Below are 21095 nucleotides of genomic sequence, written 5' to 3' on the forward strand. Positions count from 1 at the left end.
TTGGTATAGGCTGGTCAATATTGTACTGCCATAGCCAATGGCTTATCGATATTTGTGTCGCCTAGGCTATAGACCCGCGACTCTCTTTTTTGCATTGCAGAGGTAGGAAATTGGAAAAGAGTCATTCATGAGCTCGCTCAGGCGAGAATTTTGTTTAGCCAACTTCATGGGGCGTACGTCGCCGGCGCTTTATAACCGCGATAACAAATACGTCCTTAGCTGCCTATAGGACTATTGCAGTTTTTTGCCGGCTGCTCTCCCTTCGCATTGCCTTACCTCGGCGTTGACAACTTAATTCCGTTTTTTTAAGATTTAAGTATTTTTTCTTTTCCAATGTATTTTGTATGCATACGTAGCGTTAACGTCTTCTCTTTGTCCGTGCCCCTGCCAAGTTTGTATTTCTTTATGCGTGCTCTATTTTTTTATATTTAATGTTTCTGTGCATATTTAGTCATTGTCGACGCAGGCATCAACGAACATAACGCCGCCGCTTACGCCGCAACCGAAGTGACTTCTACTTTTAGTTTTACGAGAGTCTATCGCGCTATAAAGTCATATATTAAACTCGAGTGAAGTCTCGAGAGGGTTGCTTCTACTGCCAGTGCACATGTCATCAGTGTAGGCAGAGCAACGACGTAGCAATCGCGACGCGAGTGCATACTTCGCCTCGATCTGGCCGGCCGCGCTTGCTCTGCGGAAATATGAGCGTGGGACTCTCGAGCCCCGTTAGCTTACTGAAGCTGCAAGACGCTACTTTATTGTCGCGAATCATTTGCCCTTCGAACGGTCGCGAAGGCGTTGCGCTCGGAGTACCCTACCCAGCATCTTTCAGAAACCGTTCGCGCAGCATCGCAACCTTCTGACTGCGAGCGTCGGCGATTCAGCGTGTGTTGAAAGTCGGACGATGTGCTGTTCGGGGTGTCTCTTATGTGTAACTCTTTCGTAAAAAAATCTGAAGTTTAGAAACGCGAACCTAACAGTGTACAAACAGTTTTAAATTTATTGATAAAAATATATTTATATATTTATAGATATATTTGTGTACATCGTGCGCAAAAACAAGTCGCGCTTAGTTCTTCATTCTAAGTTATAATGTGGGTTATACGGCGTAAAACATATTGTCTTCAAACTTGCCCCGTTTAGAACCACTTTTGGACTGGACAGCTTCGCTAGAAGTTCAAAAGCTGCCCTTCAAAGAGCTGTCCTGTTAAATCGGTATTGACAGCAGGGTAAACTCTATGCGTGTTTAAGGCCAATCGTGTCTCCGGTTAGGGTCACATGACTACTGTCTCGAAGCTGGTGATAAGGCAGAGCACGGAACCTGCCTAAAGCCCAAGGTCACGCATAACATCTACTGAACTATCAACCTTGGGTATAAGTGACAAATTCTCTCGCTGCGTTCATTGTTGAGATGCCCCTGAAGATTAGCCTTTGTAAGCGCACCCCACCCCCGTTCTGGCCAGCTTGCTTTGTATTCCTTCTCTCTTTTTTCTCTCTCTCCCCAAGCTGAAGGCGCGGTAGACGGTGCGTACTCGCCGGACGAATGATTCGTACACGTTTTATAGCTTGAATCCGCTCTCTGTGCGCGGGTAACGGCAGAAACGTGATCACGTGGTTTGACGGATGACGCATTAGCCGTTGACAAACTCGGAATGCCTGCGTCGCAAAGACCGGACCTAGTTTTGCGCGTGATGCGGCCTGCGGGGTGCAGGCCCGCTGTGGATTTCGCTTTTGTGGTAAATGGTATCTCGTTCGAAAAGTCCTATCCGTGTCGATTTCTTCAAAGAAGCCCAAGACATTCTTGTGAATCGTTTAGTGTTCGGTTCGGCAAATGGCAGCGTGTGCTACATCGTGTTGAATCTTCACGGATCACTTCCTTCTATTTTTTGTGTTTGAGTGGTTGTTCTGCAGTGCCCGTGTTGACATATAAGTCGGTTTACATCTTTCAAGTCCGGTATTTTCAACGTCAGTGTGCTGCAACCTACTTGGTGATCATTGTCCGTTTTTGTATGGGTAATCTTCCAGATAACCTCTAGAATTGGGCAGTGCCTATCTCCTGGCAGCCGGGAGAATAATTTTCCCGCAATCTTACCGACAGTCGCCTGCCATTATCTGTCTGAAATAATGTCAGAACTGCAGGTAGAATACTGACTTTTTTATTCTCCCTGCGTTTCAGAAAAACACGTTTCGTGGCCACCTTTGTGGTGGCCACGAAACGTTACGTTTACGTTTCATCGACATTCGTTACGCGAATTGCGCGCTGTAGGGGCGTTTCGTCGCGCGTGTATTCCTGACGCGCAACGTTTCCTCGACATGCGTTACGCGAATTACACGCTGTAGGGGCATTTCAACGCACCTGTATTCCAGAGGCGCGTGCTCACCGAACCAGCCCACCCTTTCACGCCGCTTCATGCTAAGTCTGAAGCGGTTCATTGCAACAATAAAAAAGGAGGAAAAAAAAACATATTTTGAGTTTTTTATGAAACATCGCGTGTTGATGAAACGATCTGTCTATGAAATGTAGTTCGATGAACTGATTGCACCGCCAATGAGGGGCGACTAGCGGTAAAATTTTGGAGAAAAAAATCTGCCAGCTGCCGGGAGACTGGACTCTACCCAAGAATTACCCCGGTTGTTGTTTGCTTTGCAATCTCCTTAGTTGTATCACAGCTGAGTAGTACCTCTTCACATATTACAAATTGCTGAGTTTGTGTTTGTCTACATAATAAGCTGTGTGTAATAAACTTTTAGGGGATTTCAAAACATTCCCTTGTGTCTGTTTACCTTCCTTTTTGCAAACAACTTGGCGAGTGCACTTGCAAAGAGCTGGGCGAGTGCAACGATGGCCAAAAATCAGCATGACGGCCAATATTAGATCGGGTCGCGCTTCCAGTGTTGTCCAATATTACGCCGGTCTTCGCCAATGTGGGAGCACCTTGGCTGGAACCATGGTTTAGCAATGTCTCAACATTGGCACCAATGATGGGGCCGCCATTGGCTGGAACGATGGCTGAACACTGGCCCAACATTGGCACCTATCACTGGGCCAACATTGGAAAGGGTAGCGCTTCCAATATTGAGGCCGGTCTTTTCCAATGTTAGGCCAATGTCGGACCGACATTGGTGTGCTGCCTGGGACCGTAATAGTAGCCGTTGCTTCAGCGCTATCGCCCAGATGGCATCCCAGAGAAACGCTTTAGTGGGCACAATCTTTGATATCCTAGATGCCTAAGTTGGGCCTGATACTGTTTTTTGTCCAAGGCATTTATTAGTGGCTCAGTACTTTTTTTTGCGTTTTTATGAATTTGCTTTGATTTGCGACATAATGGAAAAAGTGACAGACTTAAGCCAAAGATGCCATGCATGAACCGAAGAACAATAGTGAAACACAACTCTGGTTCTTGTTCGGAAAGATAGGCCCAACTTTGCCACCAACCCAACAATCAGATGTAAAGACGAAGAATAAAACTTTATTGTCCCAGTACCGTCCGTGGGGTGACGGGCCAAGCCGCCTCATCCAGTGCCGTCCTAGGAGACGGCCGAGATCCCCTGGACCACCGCGGCTTCTTCGGCTAGACGGGTGGCCCAGACCTGGTCTTGTGGGTCTGAGCTGAGCACTTGACACTCCCACTGCTCGCGGTCTGGGATTTTGTGGTCAAGGGTGGTAGGTGCTGCCCGAGAGTATGCTCATGAGATATGTGGCAGATCCGCCCTATTCATACAAACCTTACAAGTATATTAAAATTGACCCGGGCGTAACCTGCTACAGGCCACCGGGTTCGGCTAGATGTTGGTTTGAAGGAGGCGCCAGACCACCGCCTGCATCCTAATGATTCAGGATGAGCCGGTAGGTACCGGGCCCGTCCCAGCCGATAATAATTCGTTATTTCTAGGTAGGTGAAGATGCGGTCTTCTCGCGTTCCCGGTTGGGTGGGCTCACGGGCTCGGCGTGTAATACCCCGAGCTACTTTGTGAGCCACCTCGGTGCCAGGGAGCGAGGAGTGCTCGGGTGCCCAAGTAATTTGGATCGTCCCGCGTTGCCGCTGTTGGTGGTGCTCACAGTACGCACCTCAAATTTTAAGAGCCTCTGACGAGATGCACCCACTTGCGAAATTTGGAATGACGATGTTTGAGTCGCTTGTATTTATTTTAGCTTTGCTGGATGGCACCGCTAGTGCGATGGCCGCCTCCTCCGCTGTTTCGTGGTTGTCTGTCGCCGCGGTCCCGCACACCAAGGGGTCCCCGTCCGCGCCTACCGCTACGAGGGACATGCCCTTGTAATTTCGATATTCCGCGGTACCTACGCAGACCACGTCGTCGACATCTTGGTATCTTCTCGTGAAGTGGCGAGCTTTTGCCTACCATCTCCTCATAGTATTCCGGGTGCCTGTTCTTGGGCAGTGGAAGGATTTTGAGGTTCTTCCTGATGCTCTATGGTATGTCTCTCTTAGTTACATGTTGTGATTCGTAGTGAATGTTAAGTTTACTTAGAATGTGTCGCGCGGTGGGGCTCTTTGGTAGTCTGTTATATTGTGTAATCGTGTGCGGTTCTACGTGTGCATCTAAAATGTTATGTAAGAGCTTGTTGTTGGGTATTGTGATGGGGACGCCGATTGCTTGCTTGCACTGTCCTTCTATTCTGTGCTTTTTGTCGATCCTGAATTTTAGATATGGCGCCACGTAGGCGACACGGATAATGGTGAGAGTCTGAACTCAGCGAATTAGGACGGCCTCCCTCACGCCGTAACGTCTATCGGCAATCATTTTGATCACCCGAATTGTTTGTTGTGTGCCGTGTTCTAGCGCCTTTAATGTTTCGTTGTTTCTGCCCTCCGCATAAACCAGGGGTCCTAACTCCTTGATTTGTTCCACGATGAGTATCGGGCCCCCGTTAGCACTTATGGTAATACTTGGAGCCCCTCCGTACCGTTTTCTAGTCGCAGGATACAACAACAGAACCTCTGATTTCTGCGGCGAGCAACTGAGTCGCCTCTCAAGCGCGTAGCGCTCGGCTGCCTCCGCTGCTCGCTGTAGCGTTTCTTCTATTTGGGCCTCACTGCCGCCTGTCACCCATAGGGTAACATCGTCGGCGTAGAGACTGTAATTGAGGCCCTCATCTTACCCAGGAATTTCGGCAAGTCAATTATCGCTACTTTTAACAGAGAGGGGACAGTACCAAACCCTGTGGTGTAGCCCTTCTGCCTAGTTCTATCTCTTCGGATTTGATGTCCCCTATAGTGACTTTCCAGAAAGTCTCGGACGTAGGTGAGAAAGTCTCGGACGTAGGCGTAGGCTCCGCGGTCAACCTCCAGGTCTCGGAGGTTCTCTAGAAACGCCTTGTGTGTTGCGTTGTGGAAGGCATCGGTGAGATCCAAGCCCAGAATGGATTTCAGTCCCGTTCCGCTGCCCCGCGCGTCAAGAATTTGGTATTTGATTCGGAGCATTACGTCCTGCGTCAAGAGGTGCGCCCTCAACCCGATCATAGTGAGCGGGTAGAGGTCCGGGACCACCATGTGGTTGTTTAGTCTCGTAAGAACGACGTGCTCCATCAGTTTCCCCACGCACGAAGTCAGGAAAGCGGGCCCGAGATTGTCAATCTGTGATTGTCAATCTGTAGTTTCTTGCCAGATTTGTGGATCATTACCACTAGCGCAGTTTTCCACTGCCGCCGTGTTTCGCCCTGAACCCAGCACTGATTCATGTATCTCCTAAGAGCTTCAATCAACTCGTCGTTCAGGTTTCTGAGTGCCCTGTTGGTGATGCTATCCGGACTCGGCGCTGACTTTGTGCGTAATCGGAATATCTCAGTTTGGTCTCCCTGATTTCTTTTTCTACCGTGGAGTGGTCCCTGCCCAAATAGTCCTCTTGCGTTTCCCTCGTTGCAGTGCCAATGTACTTGTTCTGTATCTCGCGCAAGAGTTGATCGTCTGCACCCTTGTACATGTGTGATGTTAAGAGTCTACCCTTGTAACGTCTCGCTACTGTCGGGGTCTAAGAGACTGAGAAGTAGGTTCCACGTCTTGCGCAGCATGAGTTGGCCCTCCATACTGCTGCAGTTGGACTCCCATTTTTGCGAGCTAGGCGGTTGGCGTGGTCCTCGATGTCTCTGTCCAGCCAATTGCTATACTTCTCCGCAAGTTTTGATTCAGCACCTGTCGTCTCCACCATTTTTGCAGGCTGCTATGAGGCTCCCCCAGAAGGAGGAGTGTGATGTCGGCTGTCTCTAGTGCCGCTTCCTCAGGAATCTCTTACGTGGCTGTTCAACTGTTCTGTATAACTATGCTGTTAAGTGCTCTATGTCTATAGCTGTAGTAGCGTCTGTGTTACTGTCACGTGCTTCTTTCTGTTCATTTTTGTGCGGCCTTTCGCGTTTGCCTCCTTGTAATCTCTCTGAAAGTGTTTCATTCTACCATCGTGAGTATCCTGCCTCGCTCCTCGCCTTTGCTTTTTCATAAAATTTACTACCCTTGCCCAAAGCTGAAAAAGAGCCTTTCTCTCGATAGAATATCATCCCTCTTAAATAACGCTTGACCAATGGACCGAATCTCTCGTAGAACTAATGTGTTTAACAAAGCATTCCTTACTCATGCAATCGCTAAATGGAAGCAACTGCCTTCCTTCATCTATAGCCTCAATGATGCAGCAAAGTTTGTATATTCTAATATGCCACTTCATTTGAATGCAAGCATTACTTGTGCCGTTCTTATGTTTAATATTTTGTTACTGTAGTGCCTCTATTGCACTGGTCTAAACATTGCCCCCTTCCCCTTATCTAATGCCCTAACCGGAACTTCAAGGGTAAAATATATAAATAAATAGGTAAATAAATAGACATGAAAGCTTTTTATTACGTATATTTATTTTCTCACATCTGGATAAAACCATATCTGAACATGTATTGCTAATAAAAGTATTGTGCTCCACTCTCACGATTTCGTGATTTGTTTTCGCACAACAAAAAAACATTCCCCTCAAAGTTTAATTATGCACTATTAAAGAACTTAAAGACACACATTACGCCTTTATTCCTCTTATTTGCGTGGTGTTAAGCTTCAAAGCATTCGCCACACTCGCAACAATTTTTAATTCAGAAAACCTCTTAATAATTGCTTTTCATTACTCTCGCGAGCTAATTTTGAGTTAGGACGATTTGGGGCAGTGTTTGCGGTGTGTTTGTAAAAAGGATTAACTTAATTATGGTTTTTTTCGTCCTATCATTGAGATAGCAACCCAGAGAAATGCTTAAATGGGTACAATGTTGGCAATCCTAGGGACCTAAGTTGGGCCTAAACCAGTTTTGGCACCAGGGATTAGTTAGTGCCACAGTACATTTTTGACGCTTTTATGCCTTTTATTTGACTTGCCACATAATGGCTAAAATGACAGGCTTGAGCCAAAGATGCCACGCATGAACCGAAGAACGAACAGTGCAGCATAAATCTGGTGTTGATTTGGCAATATAGGCACAAAGTTGACACATGGCAACCGAACAATCAGTAGTGGAGCATAATTCTGGTGCTTTTTTAGTTATTTAGGCCCAAATATGAAAGATGACAGTCAAACTAAAAGCAGCGGTCCAACTTTGGCACTTGTACGGCAAATTAGGGCACAATAAGATACTCAGACTCTTGCCAAAGAAGGCCAAGCTCGGCTCTCCCTCAGCTCTCGGCTTTTCAAGGCCGTAAACTTTCAGACAAAATACATTTTGACCCAAATAACTGTGATACCAGGACAGTTACTCTAAATCTATAAATAAATAAGGATGGGTGATAATTCTGACTGAAATGACTCATTCTTGTCATTCATATGTGGTTTGAGGTCAAGATTTTCTCAAATACTTATCGTATGCTCATAGTTGTATGTGCATTCCTTGGATAAGACACGTTTTCTTCAGCGCCTCATACTTCTAATAAAAGAACGGAAAGTCATAGACAAAGCATAGACGCATAAAAGAGCGGAATTCATAGACGAAGCATAGGGAAACATACATACTATTGGCGACTACAAGTTCACGACATAATTTTTTCGGTTTTTATAATCATTTAGGCTGTGAATTTATTTCTTGATTCAAAACGCTAAGTACACGTGTCCTTCAAGAAGATCAAACTCTTCGCTCCACTTTGCTTGTGGCACCAAAGCAGGGGCACATAAAATAAAAGTTTTTTTTTTGTTCAATCATTTTGTCCTGCTCTTAAACTCAGTAAAAACTATACCCCTTTGATGAAGTAAAAACAGCGTGCAACCTAAGCTTGAAAAAGTGGAACGAATGAATATCTGCAATTTTTATAAATATCTACTTTATAGAAAAAAATCATACTTAAAGATATCCAGGGAAGCTTTTTTTTTTTTTAATACATATATGCAGAAGATTAAGCCCCGGTTATGGACCCTGCTCCTGTATGCTGTTCTTCAGACACACGAGGTAAGTAAAACAAAATGCTTCTATTTTAAAGGTTTGATTTCCTTGCACTGTGAGCCCCATTCCTATGCCTAAGCAGAGAACATAATGTTTTGCAGGACCTCATTAGTTCACTTTTTGCTTACAACACCAGTATATTTCGGTAGCAATTTCTGGCTAGCCACACTACAGGAAAATAATTCGCAAGGTGCCTGCATTCTGGACACAAGTGGCTATTCAGGCGAGTTGGTTTAATATTATGAGATATAAACACTGGGCACAAAAGACGTAGAGTGACAAGCTCTGAAATGGGACGAGCCTCACTAAACGCTAAGAAAAAGCAGACTGGCGGTTTGCGGTTTATAGTCAATGAAACCTCAAGAAATGCAGGGCGTTCAAAATCATGTTCAGGATTCTTGCTTCGTAATTCGTTCTTTGGCTTTCTTATCGGCTAGCATGGCAATCTGATCGGCTGTGGAGCAATGTCAAGCTGATCGTTACTTTCCACGCCTTCCATATTTTAAGTTCTGAGTGACTATAGTAATCATTAATAAAACATTATGACTGACTTGTAAACACATTCTCGCGGACTTCTGACTCCCATACCCATAACAAACGCTACATGCTTTAACTTATGTTTAGATAACTGCTCAGCGTCGTTTATATGGGAGGACAATAAAGTTAATGTGTTTTTGTGTTGACAGCGAACTAGTTATACCTCACCTTATCCATGAAATGTTTTTCAAGTAGGCAGGACTCAATCACGTCTGGCCAAAGCGTGGAGGTTATAACTATATTATACAGTACTGAAGTTTGTAGTGTTCATCATATAACGTTTAAAGTTTACTCGGTGATAAAGATATCAACCCTTAAAACGCAACTCTCATTATTTTTTTTATAAGACTGATATTTTTATTTATAAAAATCTAGTGGGTGAGTAAGCAGTAATCAGTTCAACGAATACAATATATCATAAAGAATCATTCGTGTTAAGTGAAAATATCCGTGCCTAAAAAAACGTTCAAAAAGCATTCACGTGATGTCTCTACTCATGTACTCAGCAAAATACATGGCGCTCCTTACTGCTGTGCCTCACTACTTTGATTTATTTAATCCTTTTGTTTGAAATTTTATATGTAAGTTATGACTTCTTATTCTTAATGCTTAACTTCATTTACGTTTAAGTTTTGGGGGTTTTTTTATGAGAAAAAGGTGGTAAAGTAGAGTGCTAAATGACACCAATAGCGGCGTGCTTAAAGACAATTGAAAAATGAGATGTTCATAAAATATTATTCAGTTTTATTTTAGTCAATACAAATTCCGTAAAAGATTTTTTTTGTGTATCCACAGTGTTAGCTAAACGCAGCGTTAAATTTAAAACGTATTTAAATATATGAACTATCGGGTTCGTATAAAATGCGAACAGTGACGCAACTTCCAGCGCACCGCCCGCACTGCGTCAAAGCTTTCGTTCTGCTGGGCGAGGTTCGAATACATCCGAGTAGGGCCCATATGCTCGCAGAGTCCTGCTCTCCATCACGCAGATTCATCAATTTTCAGAGGCCTCCAGGAGGCGCAGCATCTCTCGACATCCACGTGGTCCATTGTTCAGATTTTTTTAAAACACAATTACACACCAGTGGTGCCTAATTAACTATAAAAAAAAACCTGCATTCTGAATCCCGAAAAACCGCTATAAACTGCAAAATTTTAGGGGCACAGAATTTATCGATTTAGTTCGTCTCAAAAAAGTAAAATAATTAACAGAACCCTTAGGGAGAGCTACCTTGTGCGACGCACATCGCTTGAATGCATCCTCTTCCTGTCACCAGGTGTTTTCTTGCCATACCGGCCGACGTACGTAGACCTCAATCGCTTGAATTTTTACTGCACTATGTGGTGGCAGTTGAGATCTTTATAGGTTGAATTCACGTGCTTTGGAGAAAGTTATATTTTTCAGCGAATTTGGGTCGTGTAGCATCACTTGGAGCTTCCGGTAACCGATGTTGATGCTTAGAGTACCATTTCCTTGATATTGATTTCTGAATTTTCGTACATATAATTCAATAGGCCCATTTAATATGGCAGACTTTGAAAACGAATTTATGCATTCACACGTGAATCAGTTAAAGTCATGTCGGAAGTTCTGTAACTATGATATATCAATAGCATTGCGAGCGTTACTCCCACTGAAAACCATTTTGCTGACAATACACAAAATAACAGTCCCATGACTATAACTTACCACTAAATACGGTAATTTTTATTCATAATTGTAAATTTGAGAACATTTAGGTCCACCGAAAAATGATTACAAGGGTTGAAAACAGCTACAATTATTGCCATCAGAAAGCAACATTCTATTCCGTATATGAGAAACAAAGTACTGAATTGGCAACACTGTTACACACTTGAATAGTATTTGTGATGACTCAAAAATAACTCGAAGGAAGGACGACGAGGAATTTTCTCTCGACAAAATAGAATGTGAGATTGATTGATTTCCCGTTTCTTGACGTATCTCTTGTGATGACTGTGAAATACGCACCTTTATACTCGAACATACGTGTTCATGATTTCGGATGCTCCGGTAACAACATCCATGCAAATATCGTGGGATACAATAAAGATGGGTGCCTACATCTTTTCTAGGGATACTCTAGGGGCCTGCCATGTACCCGCAAGCAATGAGTATTGAATTTGACGGAGCTAAATTGATCGTGCAGGTGCGGCCGTGACAAAGGACAAGTCAGATAGTTCTGTATAATTTTAGTATTGCCTATAGGAGCAAACGCCAGCACTCCACATTTGCGTTACCATTGCGTGCTCCACACTACTCATGCGCGTCGTCGCCATGCGTCAATAGAAGACTCAGTTTGTGCCACTGCGCACGCGCAGTATGGTACACGCAACGCTAAAGCAAGCGCACAGTGCTTTTGTTTTCTCGCATGCAGAATATTAAGACGCATTAATAAAGAGATCGTTGTTCAGCTTAGAAAAAACACTGAATGAGCTAAAGTATTTAGCATGACGCCTGATCATGCCAAGTGCCACAGCGCAGATACTTTTGTTTTGTTTTACATTTTGACGTCCATCCACTGACATCGAACTAACGATACCAACTTTTATAAGCGGCTTGATAGTTGTGTGATATAACTTAATGAACATCAACTTTATGCGTGAAATACTGCAGAAAAAGAGACACTCAGGTGATTCCCAAGGTGTGAGATCTACATTACTGAAGGGTGTGTTGGGCCGAAGCAATTTGAAAGACTTAGAGGGTCCCATAACAGAACAGGACTGTTATGGGACGCTCGGTGCTCGGCCGCTCGGTGCTTGGCCGCTCGGTGCTTGGCCGCTCGGTGCTTGGCCGCTCGGTGCTTGGCCGCTCGGTGCTTGGCCGCTCGGTGCTTGGCCGCTCGGTGCTTGGCCGCTCGGTGCTTGGCCGCTCGGTGCTCGGCCGCTCGGTGCTCGGCAGCTCGGTGCTCGGCAGCTCGGTGCTCGGCAGCTCGGTGCTCGGCAGCTCGGTGCTCGGCAGCTCGGTGCTCGGCAGCTCGGTGCTCGGCCGCTCGGTGCTCGGCCGCTCGGTGCTCGGCCGCTCGGTGCTCGGCCGCTCGGTGCTCGGCCGCTCGGTGCTCGGCCGCTCGGTGCTCGGCCGCTCGGTGCTCGGCCGCTCGGTGCTCGGCCGCTCGGTGCTCGGCCGCTCGGTGCTCGGCCGCTCGGTGCTCGCCCGCTCGGTGCTCGGCCGCTCGGTGCTCGGCCGCTCGGTGCTCGGCCGCTCGGTGCTCGGCCGCTCGGTGCTCGGCCGCTCGGTGCTCGGCCGCTCGGTGCTCGGCCGCTCGGTGCTCGGCCGCTCGGTGCTCGGCCGCTCGGTGCTCGGCCGCTCGGTGCTCGGCCGCTCGGTGCTCGGCCGCTCGGTGCTCGGCCGCTCGGTGCCCGGCCGCTTGGTGCTCGGCCGCTCGGTGCTCCGCGGGACAACCCTTGCAAAGTTTCAGCTTTTCTATGTACACGGGAAAACAGTTCAAGTCATCAATTGACTTTAACTCCACAGCAAAGTGCCTTGCGTACACGCTTGACGGCACAACCCGACTCCTAGAACTGACAGACAAACTAAGGCTGCTTGAGACTGTCACAGCCTCCTGGACTCGAAGAACAGAATTTCTCATATCGAGTCTGTACAGTACGATTCTGGCATCAATACTTCCGTATACAAACATTGTTTCTGCTGGTCCGCTTAAGCCACGAGAAAAGCTCACCGCATGGCGGTAGGGCACCGTCGGGTAACACACTGCCGTCCGCGGAATAGACTCTTTCGTCAAAATCGTCGAGGTAGGGGGTTGTGCCTGCTTGGTTACCTTTGCCTTGTCCCTTCCGGCGCTTTGCTTGCGTGGGCGGTCGCTCAGTAGGTGGTTTCCTTTCCCGTGTCGGTTTTGAGAAGTACTTCGGGCAGTTTGGAAACAAACGAGGCACGACGTCGTCTTCCGGGCCCACTTGTCGCGTGGAATTACGACCACGTCACCACGAATGCAGTGCACGAAGCTCTTCGTGATGTCGTCCTCGTGGAAATGCAGATCACAAACCAAAGGAGAGCTTGAAAGCTCCTTGTCTTCTCTTGAAATAGCAGGCTGTTACCTCCGAAGGCCTTCAGGGTCGTTCGGTGGTCTTGTGGTGGGGTTGCCTTGCTGCATGCCCATCCGGGAGGAACAACACGGAGCGGGGTTTCCAAAACGAGAAACTACATTTATTAAAGTAACATCAAAGGGTTGTTAGTAATAAAGTATAATAATGCCGGGCATTCGACCTACACGTCCGTGTGTCGCCGGACCGTCTCCCCGTACTGTGGGCGTGTCCCCCTCTTTTATCCACTTGCGCGACCGGACGTTTGCGCGGCCCAGATGTTCTCTGGGTGGTCGTAGCGGCCTCTGGTGGTGGTGGCCGGCCCTCGCTCCCACACTTCCCCCCCCCCCTAAACGTCTGGCATATCAATGACAGTGTCGTCGTGGTCGTCGCTGGGAGGGGGTCGGCGCAGAAGGTCTGGCCGGCGGCGCTGTACAAGCGCAATGGCGCGCTCGAAGTCGCGGTCGCCGAGACGGTTGATTCGGGCGATCCGCTCTGCGTCAGCCCGCTCCCTATGCAGGGCACCTCGGAGGTGGGCCGCCCGGCATATCTCCGGAACCCCACAGAGCGGGCAGAGGAGGCGCATCTCCTCCGACGTGTAGTGCGCGGCCGGCTCTGTGGGGTGGCGCTCTTCCAGTGTCTGGCCCCGGAACGGTTCCGGTACTGCCTGGGAGGGGCCGGTGCGCTCTGGCCTAGGCTGGTTCTCCCAGCTCAACTCCGAAGCCCAGCCTCGGAAGATGTCCTGGACGAGGACCGTCCAGGTAGCGGCCGTCCTTTGCGGCCGTTCCCGGCATCGCCGGCAGAGGCCGCCTCTGGTGTCCCTGGTCCGTCCTGCCCACTGGCCGCGGTTCCGTGGGGTTGGCCTCGCCGGCTGCCGCCCCCGGTGACTGGGGCCGCCACGTGGTCTGGGACCCTGGCGTTCAGATGCCCGGGATCGGTGGTGGTGTTGCCCGTGATCCATCTTCGTGAATCAGAACAAGCAATTGCCATGGGTTAATCTCATGAGTAACCCCTGGCTCTATGTTGCATAAAAAAAAGGATAAAGGGTCTGGGGTGGGCACACAATCGCGCAATATTTACCATCTCCCCCCTCAGAAAGTCGGTCAGACCCGTGGGATGATATACGATCGAGGTACAACGCTCGAAACCCGAAAGAAAGAAGGGAAAAGAAAAAGGATAATCTTGTCCACCGCTTTACAACTTCTCTCAGCCGTCACCGACGTCGCAGGTTGTACCGCCTGTGTGGCGGCGAGGGGGGGTCCGGGAACGGGCCGTCATCGGCATCGGTCTGATCCTGCGAAAAACCATCTTCCGGGATGTGGAATTGTTTAAGGTCGGTGACATGAGTTGGTCCTGTGGACTCACCACTGAAATGGTGAATTAGTGTGTATGTAAGCGGGGAAAGCTTTTTGCCTACACGAAATGGACCATCCCACCTGTTGGCCAGTGAGGCCGTGAAGCCTTTCGCCGCGTCACTCAGGGGGTGAGTGCGCCTGAGCACCAAGTCTCCCACCTCGAACTGCAGGTCTCGGCGTCCCTGGTTGTACTGGTCGGATTGCTGCAGTCTGGCAACGTCAAGGTTCTCCCGGGCTTCTTTGAGGTTGATGGTGAAACGCTTTCGCAGGTCGTCTGCGAACTTTGTGTAGTTGCGCTCCTGTGCCCTGGGCTCTGTCGAACGGAGAGTGTTAGTGAGAGGGAAAGCAAGCTCTCTGCCAAAATTGAGCTGGGCAGGGGTGAGCCCGGTTGACCGGTTAACCGTGGTGCGAGTGGCGAAGGCCATTTCTGGGAGCTTTGCATCCCAGTCTTTGTGGCGCTCCGTATGAGCAACAAGCATCATCTTAAGGTTTCGATTCTCTCTTTCGGTTATATTTGCCTGGGGATGATACGGCGAAGTTCGTTTATGTTCAATTCCCAGAACCGCGCATGCCTCGACGAACACTTTGCTCGTAAAATACGACGCATTACCCGAAATTAGGCTTGCCGGAAAGCCAAAACGCGCGAAAACTTGAAGTAGGCAGTCCCATATTTTCTGCGAATCCAACTTTCGTAAAGGGAACAGCTCCACTCATTTGGTGAAATGGTCTGTTACTACGAACAAGTACTGGTTTCCGCGTGGGCTACGTGGAAATGTACCCATGACGTCACAGCAACAGATCTGCCAAGGGCTCTGGCTTGCGATCGGTTGCATGAGACCCGGGGGTTGACCACCACCTGGCTTCGCTTTCTGGCATGACGGGCAACTACGCGCATACCTCAGTACATCTTGCCGCATGCCGGGCCACGTCGCAATCTGGGACAACTTGTCGTAAGTCTTGCTCCCACTGCTGTGTCCGGCTAGGGCAGAGCTGTGCATGTATCGGATGAAAAGCTTACGTAGCTTGCGGGGTATCACGGTCCGGAATGCTGAACCATCCGGATCGTCGTCGGCCTGGGGGATGTAGCGCAGCAGGAGGCCGTCGTCGCTCATCAAGTAGGAGTCGAACTCCGTGTCACTTGGGCGGTCGACTGGACCGGACGCTGCCAGCCAGGCAGTCACTTGTTGGCACAACCCATCGTCGTGCTGGGCCTTGAGAAGATCCTCTCTTGAGACCAATGTACCCCACCGTGAGTCAGGTGGTCCCTGTGTTGTATTAACGACTGCGACCAGCCCTGGGGATTCCTGCACGTGGTTCTCAGGAAGGGGGGCGCGGGAAAGTGCATCAGCAATTTGGTTTGTAGCATCCGGCCTGTATACAATAGTGTAATCGTATTGTTGCAGCGTAAGTGCCCAACGAGCGAGGCGACCAGCGGGGTTCTGAAGTCTTTTCAGCCATGACAACGCTAAATGATCACATTGAATTTGGAATGTTGCGCCATCCAAATACATGTCAAATCGCTTTAACGCATACACTATGGCTAAGCATTCCCTTTCTGCAACACTGTAGTTACGCTGTGCGGAATTGAGGGTCTGACTTGCGAAAGCAACCGGGCGAAGTATACCATCATGTTCCTGCAGTAAAACAGCTCCGACGCCACAATCGCTTGCATCTGTCTGTAAAACGAATGGTTGGTTTAGGTCGGGAAGATGCAGACACGCGTTCTCTGTCACTGCCGTTGATAACGCTGCGAATGCGCTTTGTTGTTGTTCGCTCCAACACCATTTGACGCCTTTTCGAAGGAGGTGATTAAGCGGCTGAGAAATCTCGGAGCAGTAAGGAATGAAATCCCTATAGAATGCGATCATTCCGAGATATCGCTGTAAACTTTTCCCGTCATGGGGGCGCGGGTACTCAGTTAGTGCGCGCAGTTTTTCTTCGTTGGGACGGAGCGTGCCGCTATCGACAACAAATCCGAGGAGGTTAATTTTGGGCTCGGCCAGTTGAACTTTCCTCGGATTGATTGTTAGGCCCGCGTTCCGCATCCGCTCAAGCACGATAGTCAAGTGTTCAAGATGCTCTTCGAATGTACGCGAGAAAACAACAACGTCATCCATGTATGCCATCGCGAATTCGTACTTTGCGTTTCCGAGCACAACGTCCATCAGACGTTGAAAGCTCGCTGGCGAGTTGGACAAGCCAAAAGACAAGCGGGTGAACTCGTACAGCCCTCTGTGGCAAATGAAAGCGGTTTTCTGCACGTCTAACGGATGCACCTCGATCTGAAGGAATCCGCGGCTGCAATCCATGCAATGTGGTGAACACCGTCGCGTTGCCGAGCGCGTACATTATAGAGGAAATGCTGGGAAAAGGGTAGCTGTCCCGTACAGACACTTCGTTCAGCCGTCTGTAATCTACGCAGAGTCTGGCAGTTCCATCTTTTTTCGGAGCGAGAACGACAGGAAATGCCCAAGGGCTCTTTGACTCACGTACTGCGCCGGTGTCCAGCATCTCCTGAAGGGCCACGTCCAGGAGTTCTCTTTTGTGCACGCTGATGGGGCGTGGATTGCACCTCCGAGGCGGTGCGTTACCGGTTTCAATCCGATGCAGCAGGATGTCTGTCTTTCCTGGTCGCTCCGTGAACATCGGAGAGAACGGCCGCAGGACGTCCTCCAGCTGTCTCTTCTGGAGGTCAGTGCCCGGACACTTCTGAAGGGTATCCGAGATTTTGGATGGTAGGGCAGCTGCAGGCGTTGTGAAGTGGGCTGGGAGGGTTGGGCCAGCGATGCAGTTCTCTCGTCTGGTGAACGGAGTCAGGTCCGCGTGGTTTCCCAGACGATAGCCGCCACCAGAGAAGTCAAGCGTCATGCTTACGCCTGCGATAAAATCTCGACCCAAGATCACGGGTACGGCGAGCCCCGGAAGATACAGAAAGCGCTGACGCCGTTTCTTCTCATTGAATGAAATTTTAAGCCTTGCGGCTCCGTCTGCCGATATTGTTGACCCGGAGGCTAACTGCAGACGTGTGTCTGCCAAACGAAAGGTTATTTTTTTATTTTTGCATAGTTCATAGGCAGCGTCCCCTATAAGCGAGATAGCAGCCCCGGTATCCAAAAGCGCGGCAAAAGGAAAACCGAGCAAAGTGATCGTCATGCGTGGCTCGATCATTTCGCTGTTAGGCTGAATTCGACATACCGATGGAACAAGTGACGCTGCGTGCGTGATCCCGGCTGTGATAGCGGCCATCGGCGGCTCTGCAGTGGGGCTCATTGCCGCCGGCCGTAATAGTTTCCCGATCGGGATGCCACGTGACCTTCCGGATTTTCACGGCCCATAGGCGCGCGAGGGTTAACCGGATTTCCACAATCCCTCCGCTCACTTCCAGCCCTTCCGCCATTTGTTTCGTTCTGCCTCGGGTTTGTATTTGGGCACTCTCTTTGGAAGTGGCCGCGCTGTCCACAGTTCTGGCATTGGTCCGAATACCTGCTTGAGTCGCCGGCACCAGGGCGCTCTTCGGACGTCCTCCAGTGGCCCCGCATTGAACCAAAACTAGAGCGCCTCCGGCTGCTTTGATTGGGCACTCTGTGCCAGTCCCGTGGAGGTCTTAGCGCCGGGATTGCCTCGGGGCCCTGCCAAGCACATGCGGGTTCGAGAGAGTTTGCGGCCAAAGGCGGTGGGAGATAGCTCTTCTGAGCGAGGAAGATCTCCTCTGTGCTGCGGGCATGCCGGGCTAGCTCTTCAATGGTCTCAAAGGTGCGGCCGTGTAGGTACACGTGGTACTTTGGGTGACATTGTCTGAGGACCCGAGCTATAATCTCCGACTCGAAGGCATTAGGTTGTGCCCTTCGTGTGAGTTCCTGCAACGCGCGAACATACTGAACCAGGCTTTCGTTCGGATGTTGCGTTCGGGACTCGAGTTCTTTCAAGATTTGTAACTCGTAACCAGGTGGCAGGAACTCTGCTCGGAATTGCGGCTCGAACTCCGCTAGGCTGGTGAACGTAGGTTGCAGCCTTAACCAGCACGCGGCGCTAGACTTTAGAGCGAGTGGGAGTATTCTGCTTATCACGAGGGATTCCGAGGCGCCTGAGGCGGCTTTGTAGACGTCGAGCTCACCCAGAAAGTCGGCGACTGACTTGACGTCGTTGTAGCCAGTGTACACCGGCACCGTCAGCTGGGGACGCAGCTCCGGCTCACGTGACTGCTGCACGGCGGGACGCTGTGTAACCGCATCACACATGGCTGCCACCTTCAGTAGCAATTCGGCCTGCGCATCCGCGGGGTCCACGCTTGCTCCAGGCTTTTCGCCATCCTTCGTCTCGGACCGTAGTGTGGGAGACATGGCGGGAAAAAACAGAAACGCCAAGCAGACAAGAAAACGTGTGCGGCAACAGGCAATATACTCCACTCGAGAAAAATAAACACGCCCCCAGAGCGATAAACACGCCCCCGCGTGACTAAGCAATGCTTTGAGGCTCCAATTCAGCGAGCACTCGCGCTGTCGCGAATACCAGCACTACTTGGAAAAGAAACACCGCGATTGAAAAAACTTACCGAGAGAAGAAACCCAGCCCCGTGTCGTTCCGACAGAAGGGCAGCAAAAGCACGTTGGGCGCCATGTGGTGGGGTTGCCTTGCTGCATGCCCATCCGGGAGGAACAACACGGAGCCGGGGTTTCCAAAACGAGAAACTACATTTATTAAAGTAACATCAAAGGGTTGTTAGTAATAAAGTATAATAATGCCGGGCATTCGACCTACACGTCCCTGTGTCGCCGGACCGTCTCCCCCTACTGTGGGCGTGTCCCCCTCTTTTATCCACTTGCGCGGCCGGACGTTTGCGCGGCCCAGATGTTCTCTGGGTGGTCGTAGCGGCCTCTGGTGGTGGTGGCCGGCCCTCGCTCCCACAGTCTAAAGAAGTGCCTCTTTTCGACCGCAGATGCAGATCCCGCGGAATCGTAACCGCTTTTGCACCCTGGCACAAAGCGAAACGGAATTTTTATAACACCACTGGCATGGCACATCAGCACATTCCTGAAGTTATCGATGAGAATGGGGACAAACTTGGTCACATCTGACCGAAATGTGCAAAGAGCGGGCGGCCAGTCGGGCTGCAGGATCGGGAAGCCGGGAGCAAACCGGACAAACCCCGTCGCGCGCGTCCCTCGCGGCGAGCCGCAGAAAGGGTACACACGCCACGCCGGAGTTCAACAAGTGAGAAATGGTCTACTAACGTTGTTGGCACCCACGTCCCAAAGGATGTAGAAGTCCGGAAACTTTCTTATCCAGACTCTTCTAAGTGGGAGGCCTGGCAGCGCACTTAACTTACGCGTTTTGGCCATGGAGAACGGAGTTGCTGGAGCGGAGATAAGCTCTGTTAAGAAGCCGAAACCTAAAAACACGTCCAATTTAATTTTTTTTACACTGTAAAGTGCAGCGCATTTTTTATGTCATTGCAATATGGGCGGATTTAATAATTTTGAAGAATTCGCATCGGTTTTTTTTTTTTTAATCCATACATTTAAAATTAAAATTGGACGCGACCTTAATGTTCAAAGTCCTATACTGCATGAAATGCAGTTATTTAGAAGAGATCACTCAATTGTTTTCTAAAAATATTGTGAGCAGTCATTCCGGGAGCAAAGAACCTCTATTTTTATCAATTTTGGGGAAACTGAGTTCGTTTGTCACGTGAACAGGAAGGGGAGCAAGAAGGGAGGCAAGTGGAGAGGGAGGGGAAAGGGGGCACTTTAGGATGGGGAGGGAGGGGAAAGGGTGAGAGGTGCAGGGAGATTAGGAAAGGGGGCACCTTAAGAGAATGGGGGAGAGTTGGGCAAAAGAGAGAGACGAGGAAGGAGAAAGAGAGAGGGAGAGAGAAAAACAAAGGTAGGAAGAAAATGGGAGGGAGGGAGAGGGGAGAGAGAGGAATGAGAGATAGATGGAGATCGAGGGGAAAGCAGACATATTAGGAGGACACCCTAGGAAGGAGGGGCCGATGGGGAGAGAAAGCAGGGGAAGGGGGGGAGAGAGGGCATAGAGCGAGGCAGTTGAATGTCACGCGACGTATATTTCTTCGTTAAATTTAGCGGGGAAACTGAATTTTTGTATAAGTTACATGATATCAGGTCACGGAACCTCGATTTCTACCGCCAAGTTTAGCAGTGAAACTGCATATGTGTATAGGTCATGTGATGTCAGTTTCCCGCTATATTTAGCGGCAAAACCGAAATGTATAGACCATATGACGTCGATTTCCCCGCTAAACTTAGGGGGAAAGCTCAATTAGAGATTAGGTCACAGGACGTGGATTTTCCGCTAAATTTAGCGAGCAAACTTGAATGACGTATAAGTCACGCGACGCCAATTTCCCCATTTGTTATAAAGGTCACGTGACATTAGGTGCCGTGAGGTCTATTTTTCCCCATAATGAAACAGACAATGCGCGCACAGACTTACAGAGTGTTGAAATTGGGGTTAGCGTGTTAATATAAAAAATTATGAATGTATTACTGAATAGTGATAATGACCCAATTATAGTCATCTTGCATTATTTTCCTTAATCGGCCCTTTGGTTCACACTACCACGGAATCTACCTGTTTTCTTTGCGGTGAGTAGTGTTCGGAGAAGTGATTCGGCATCATTGAGCGCGCGACGCTCAATAATCTTTTGACGAAGAAGTAGAACTTGTACATAAATTGCAACTAGAGCGGTATCATCATCAGCGGGG

This window comes from Ixodes scapularis, unplaced genomic scaffold (assembly GCF_016920785.2).
Source record: "Ixodes scapularis isolate PalLabHiFi unplaced genomic scaffold, ASM1692078v2 ptg001152l_1__unscaffolded, whole genome shotgun sequence".
Lineage (NCBI taxonomy): Eukaryota > Metazoa > Arthropoda > Arachnida > Ixodida > Ixodidae > Ixodes > Ixodes scapularis.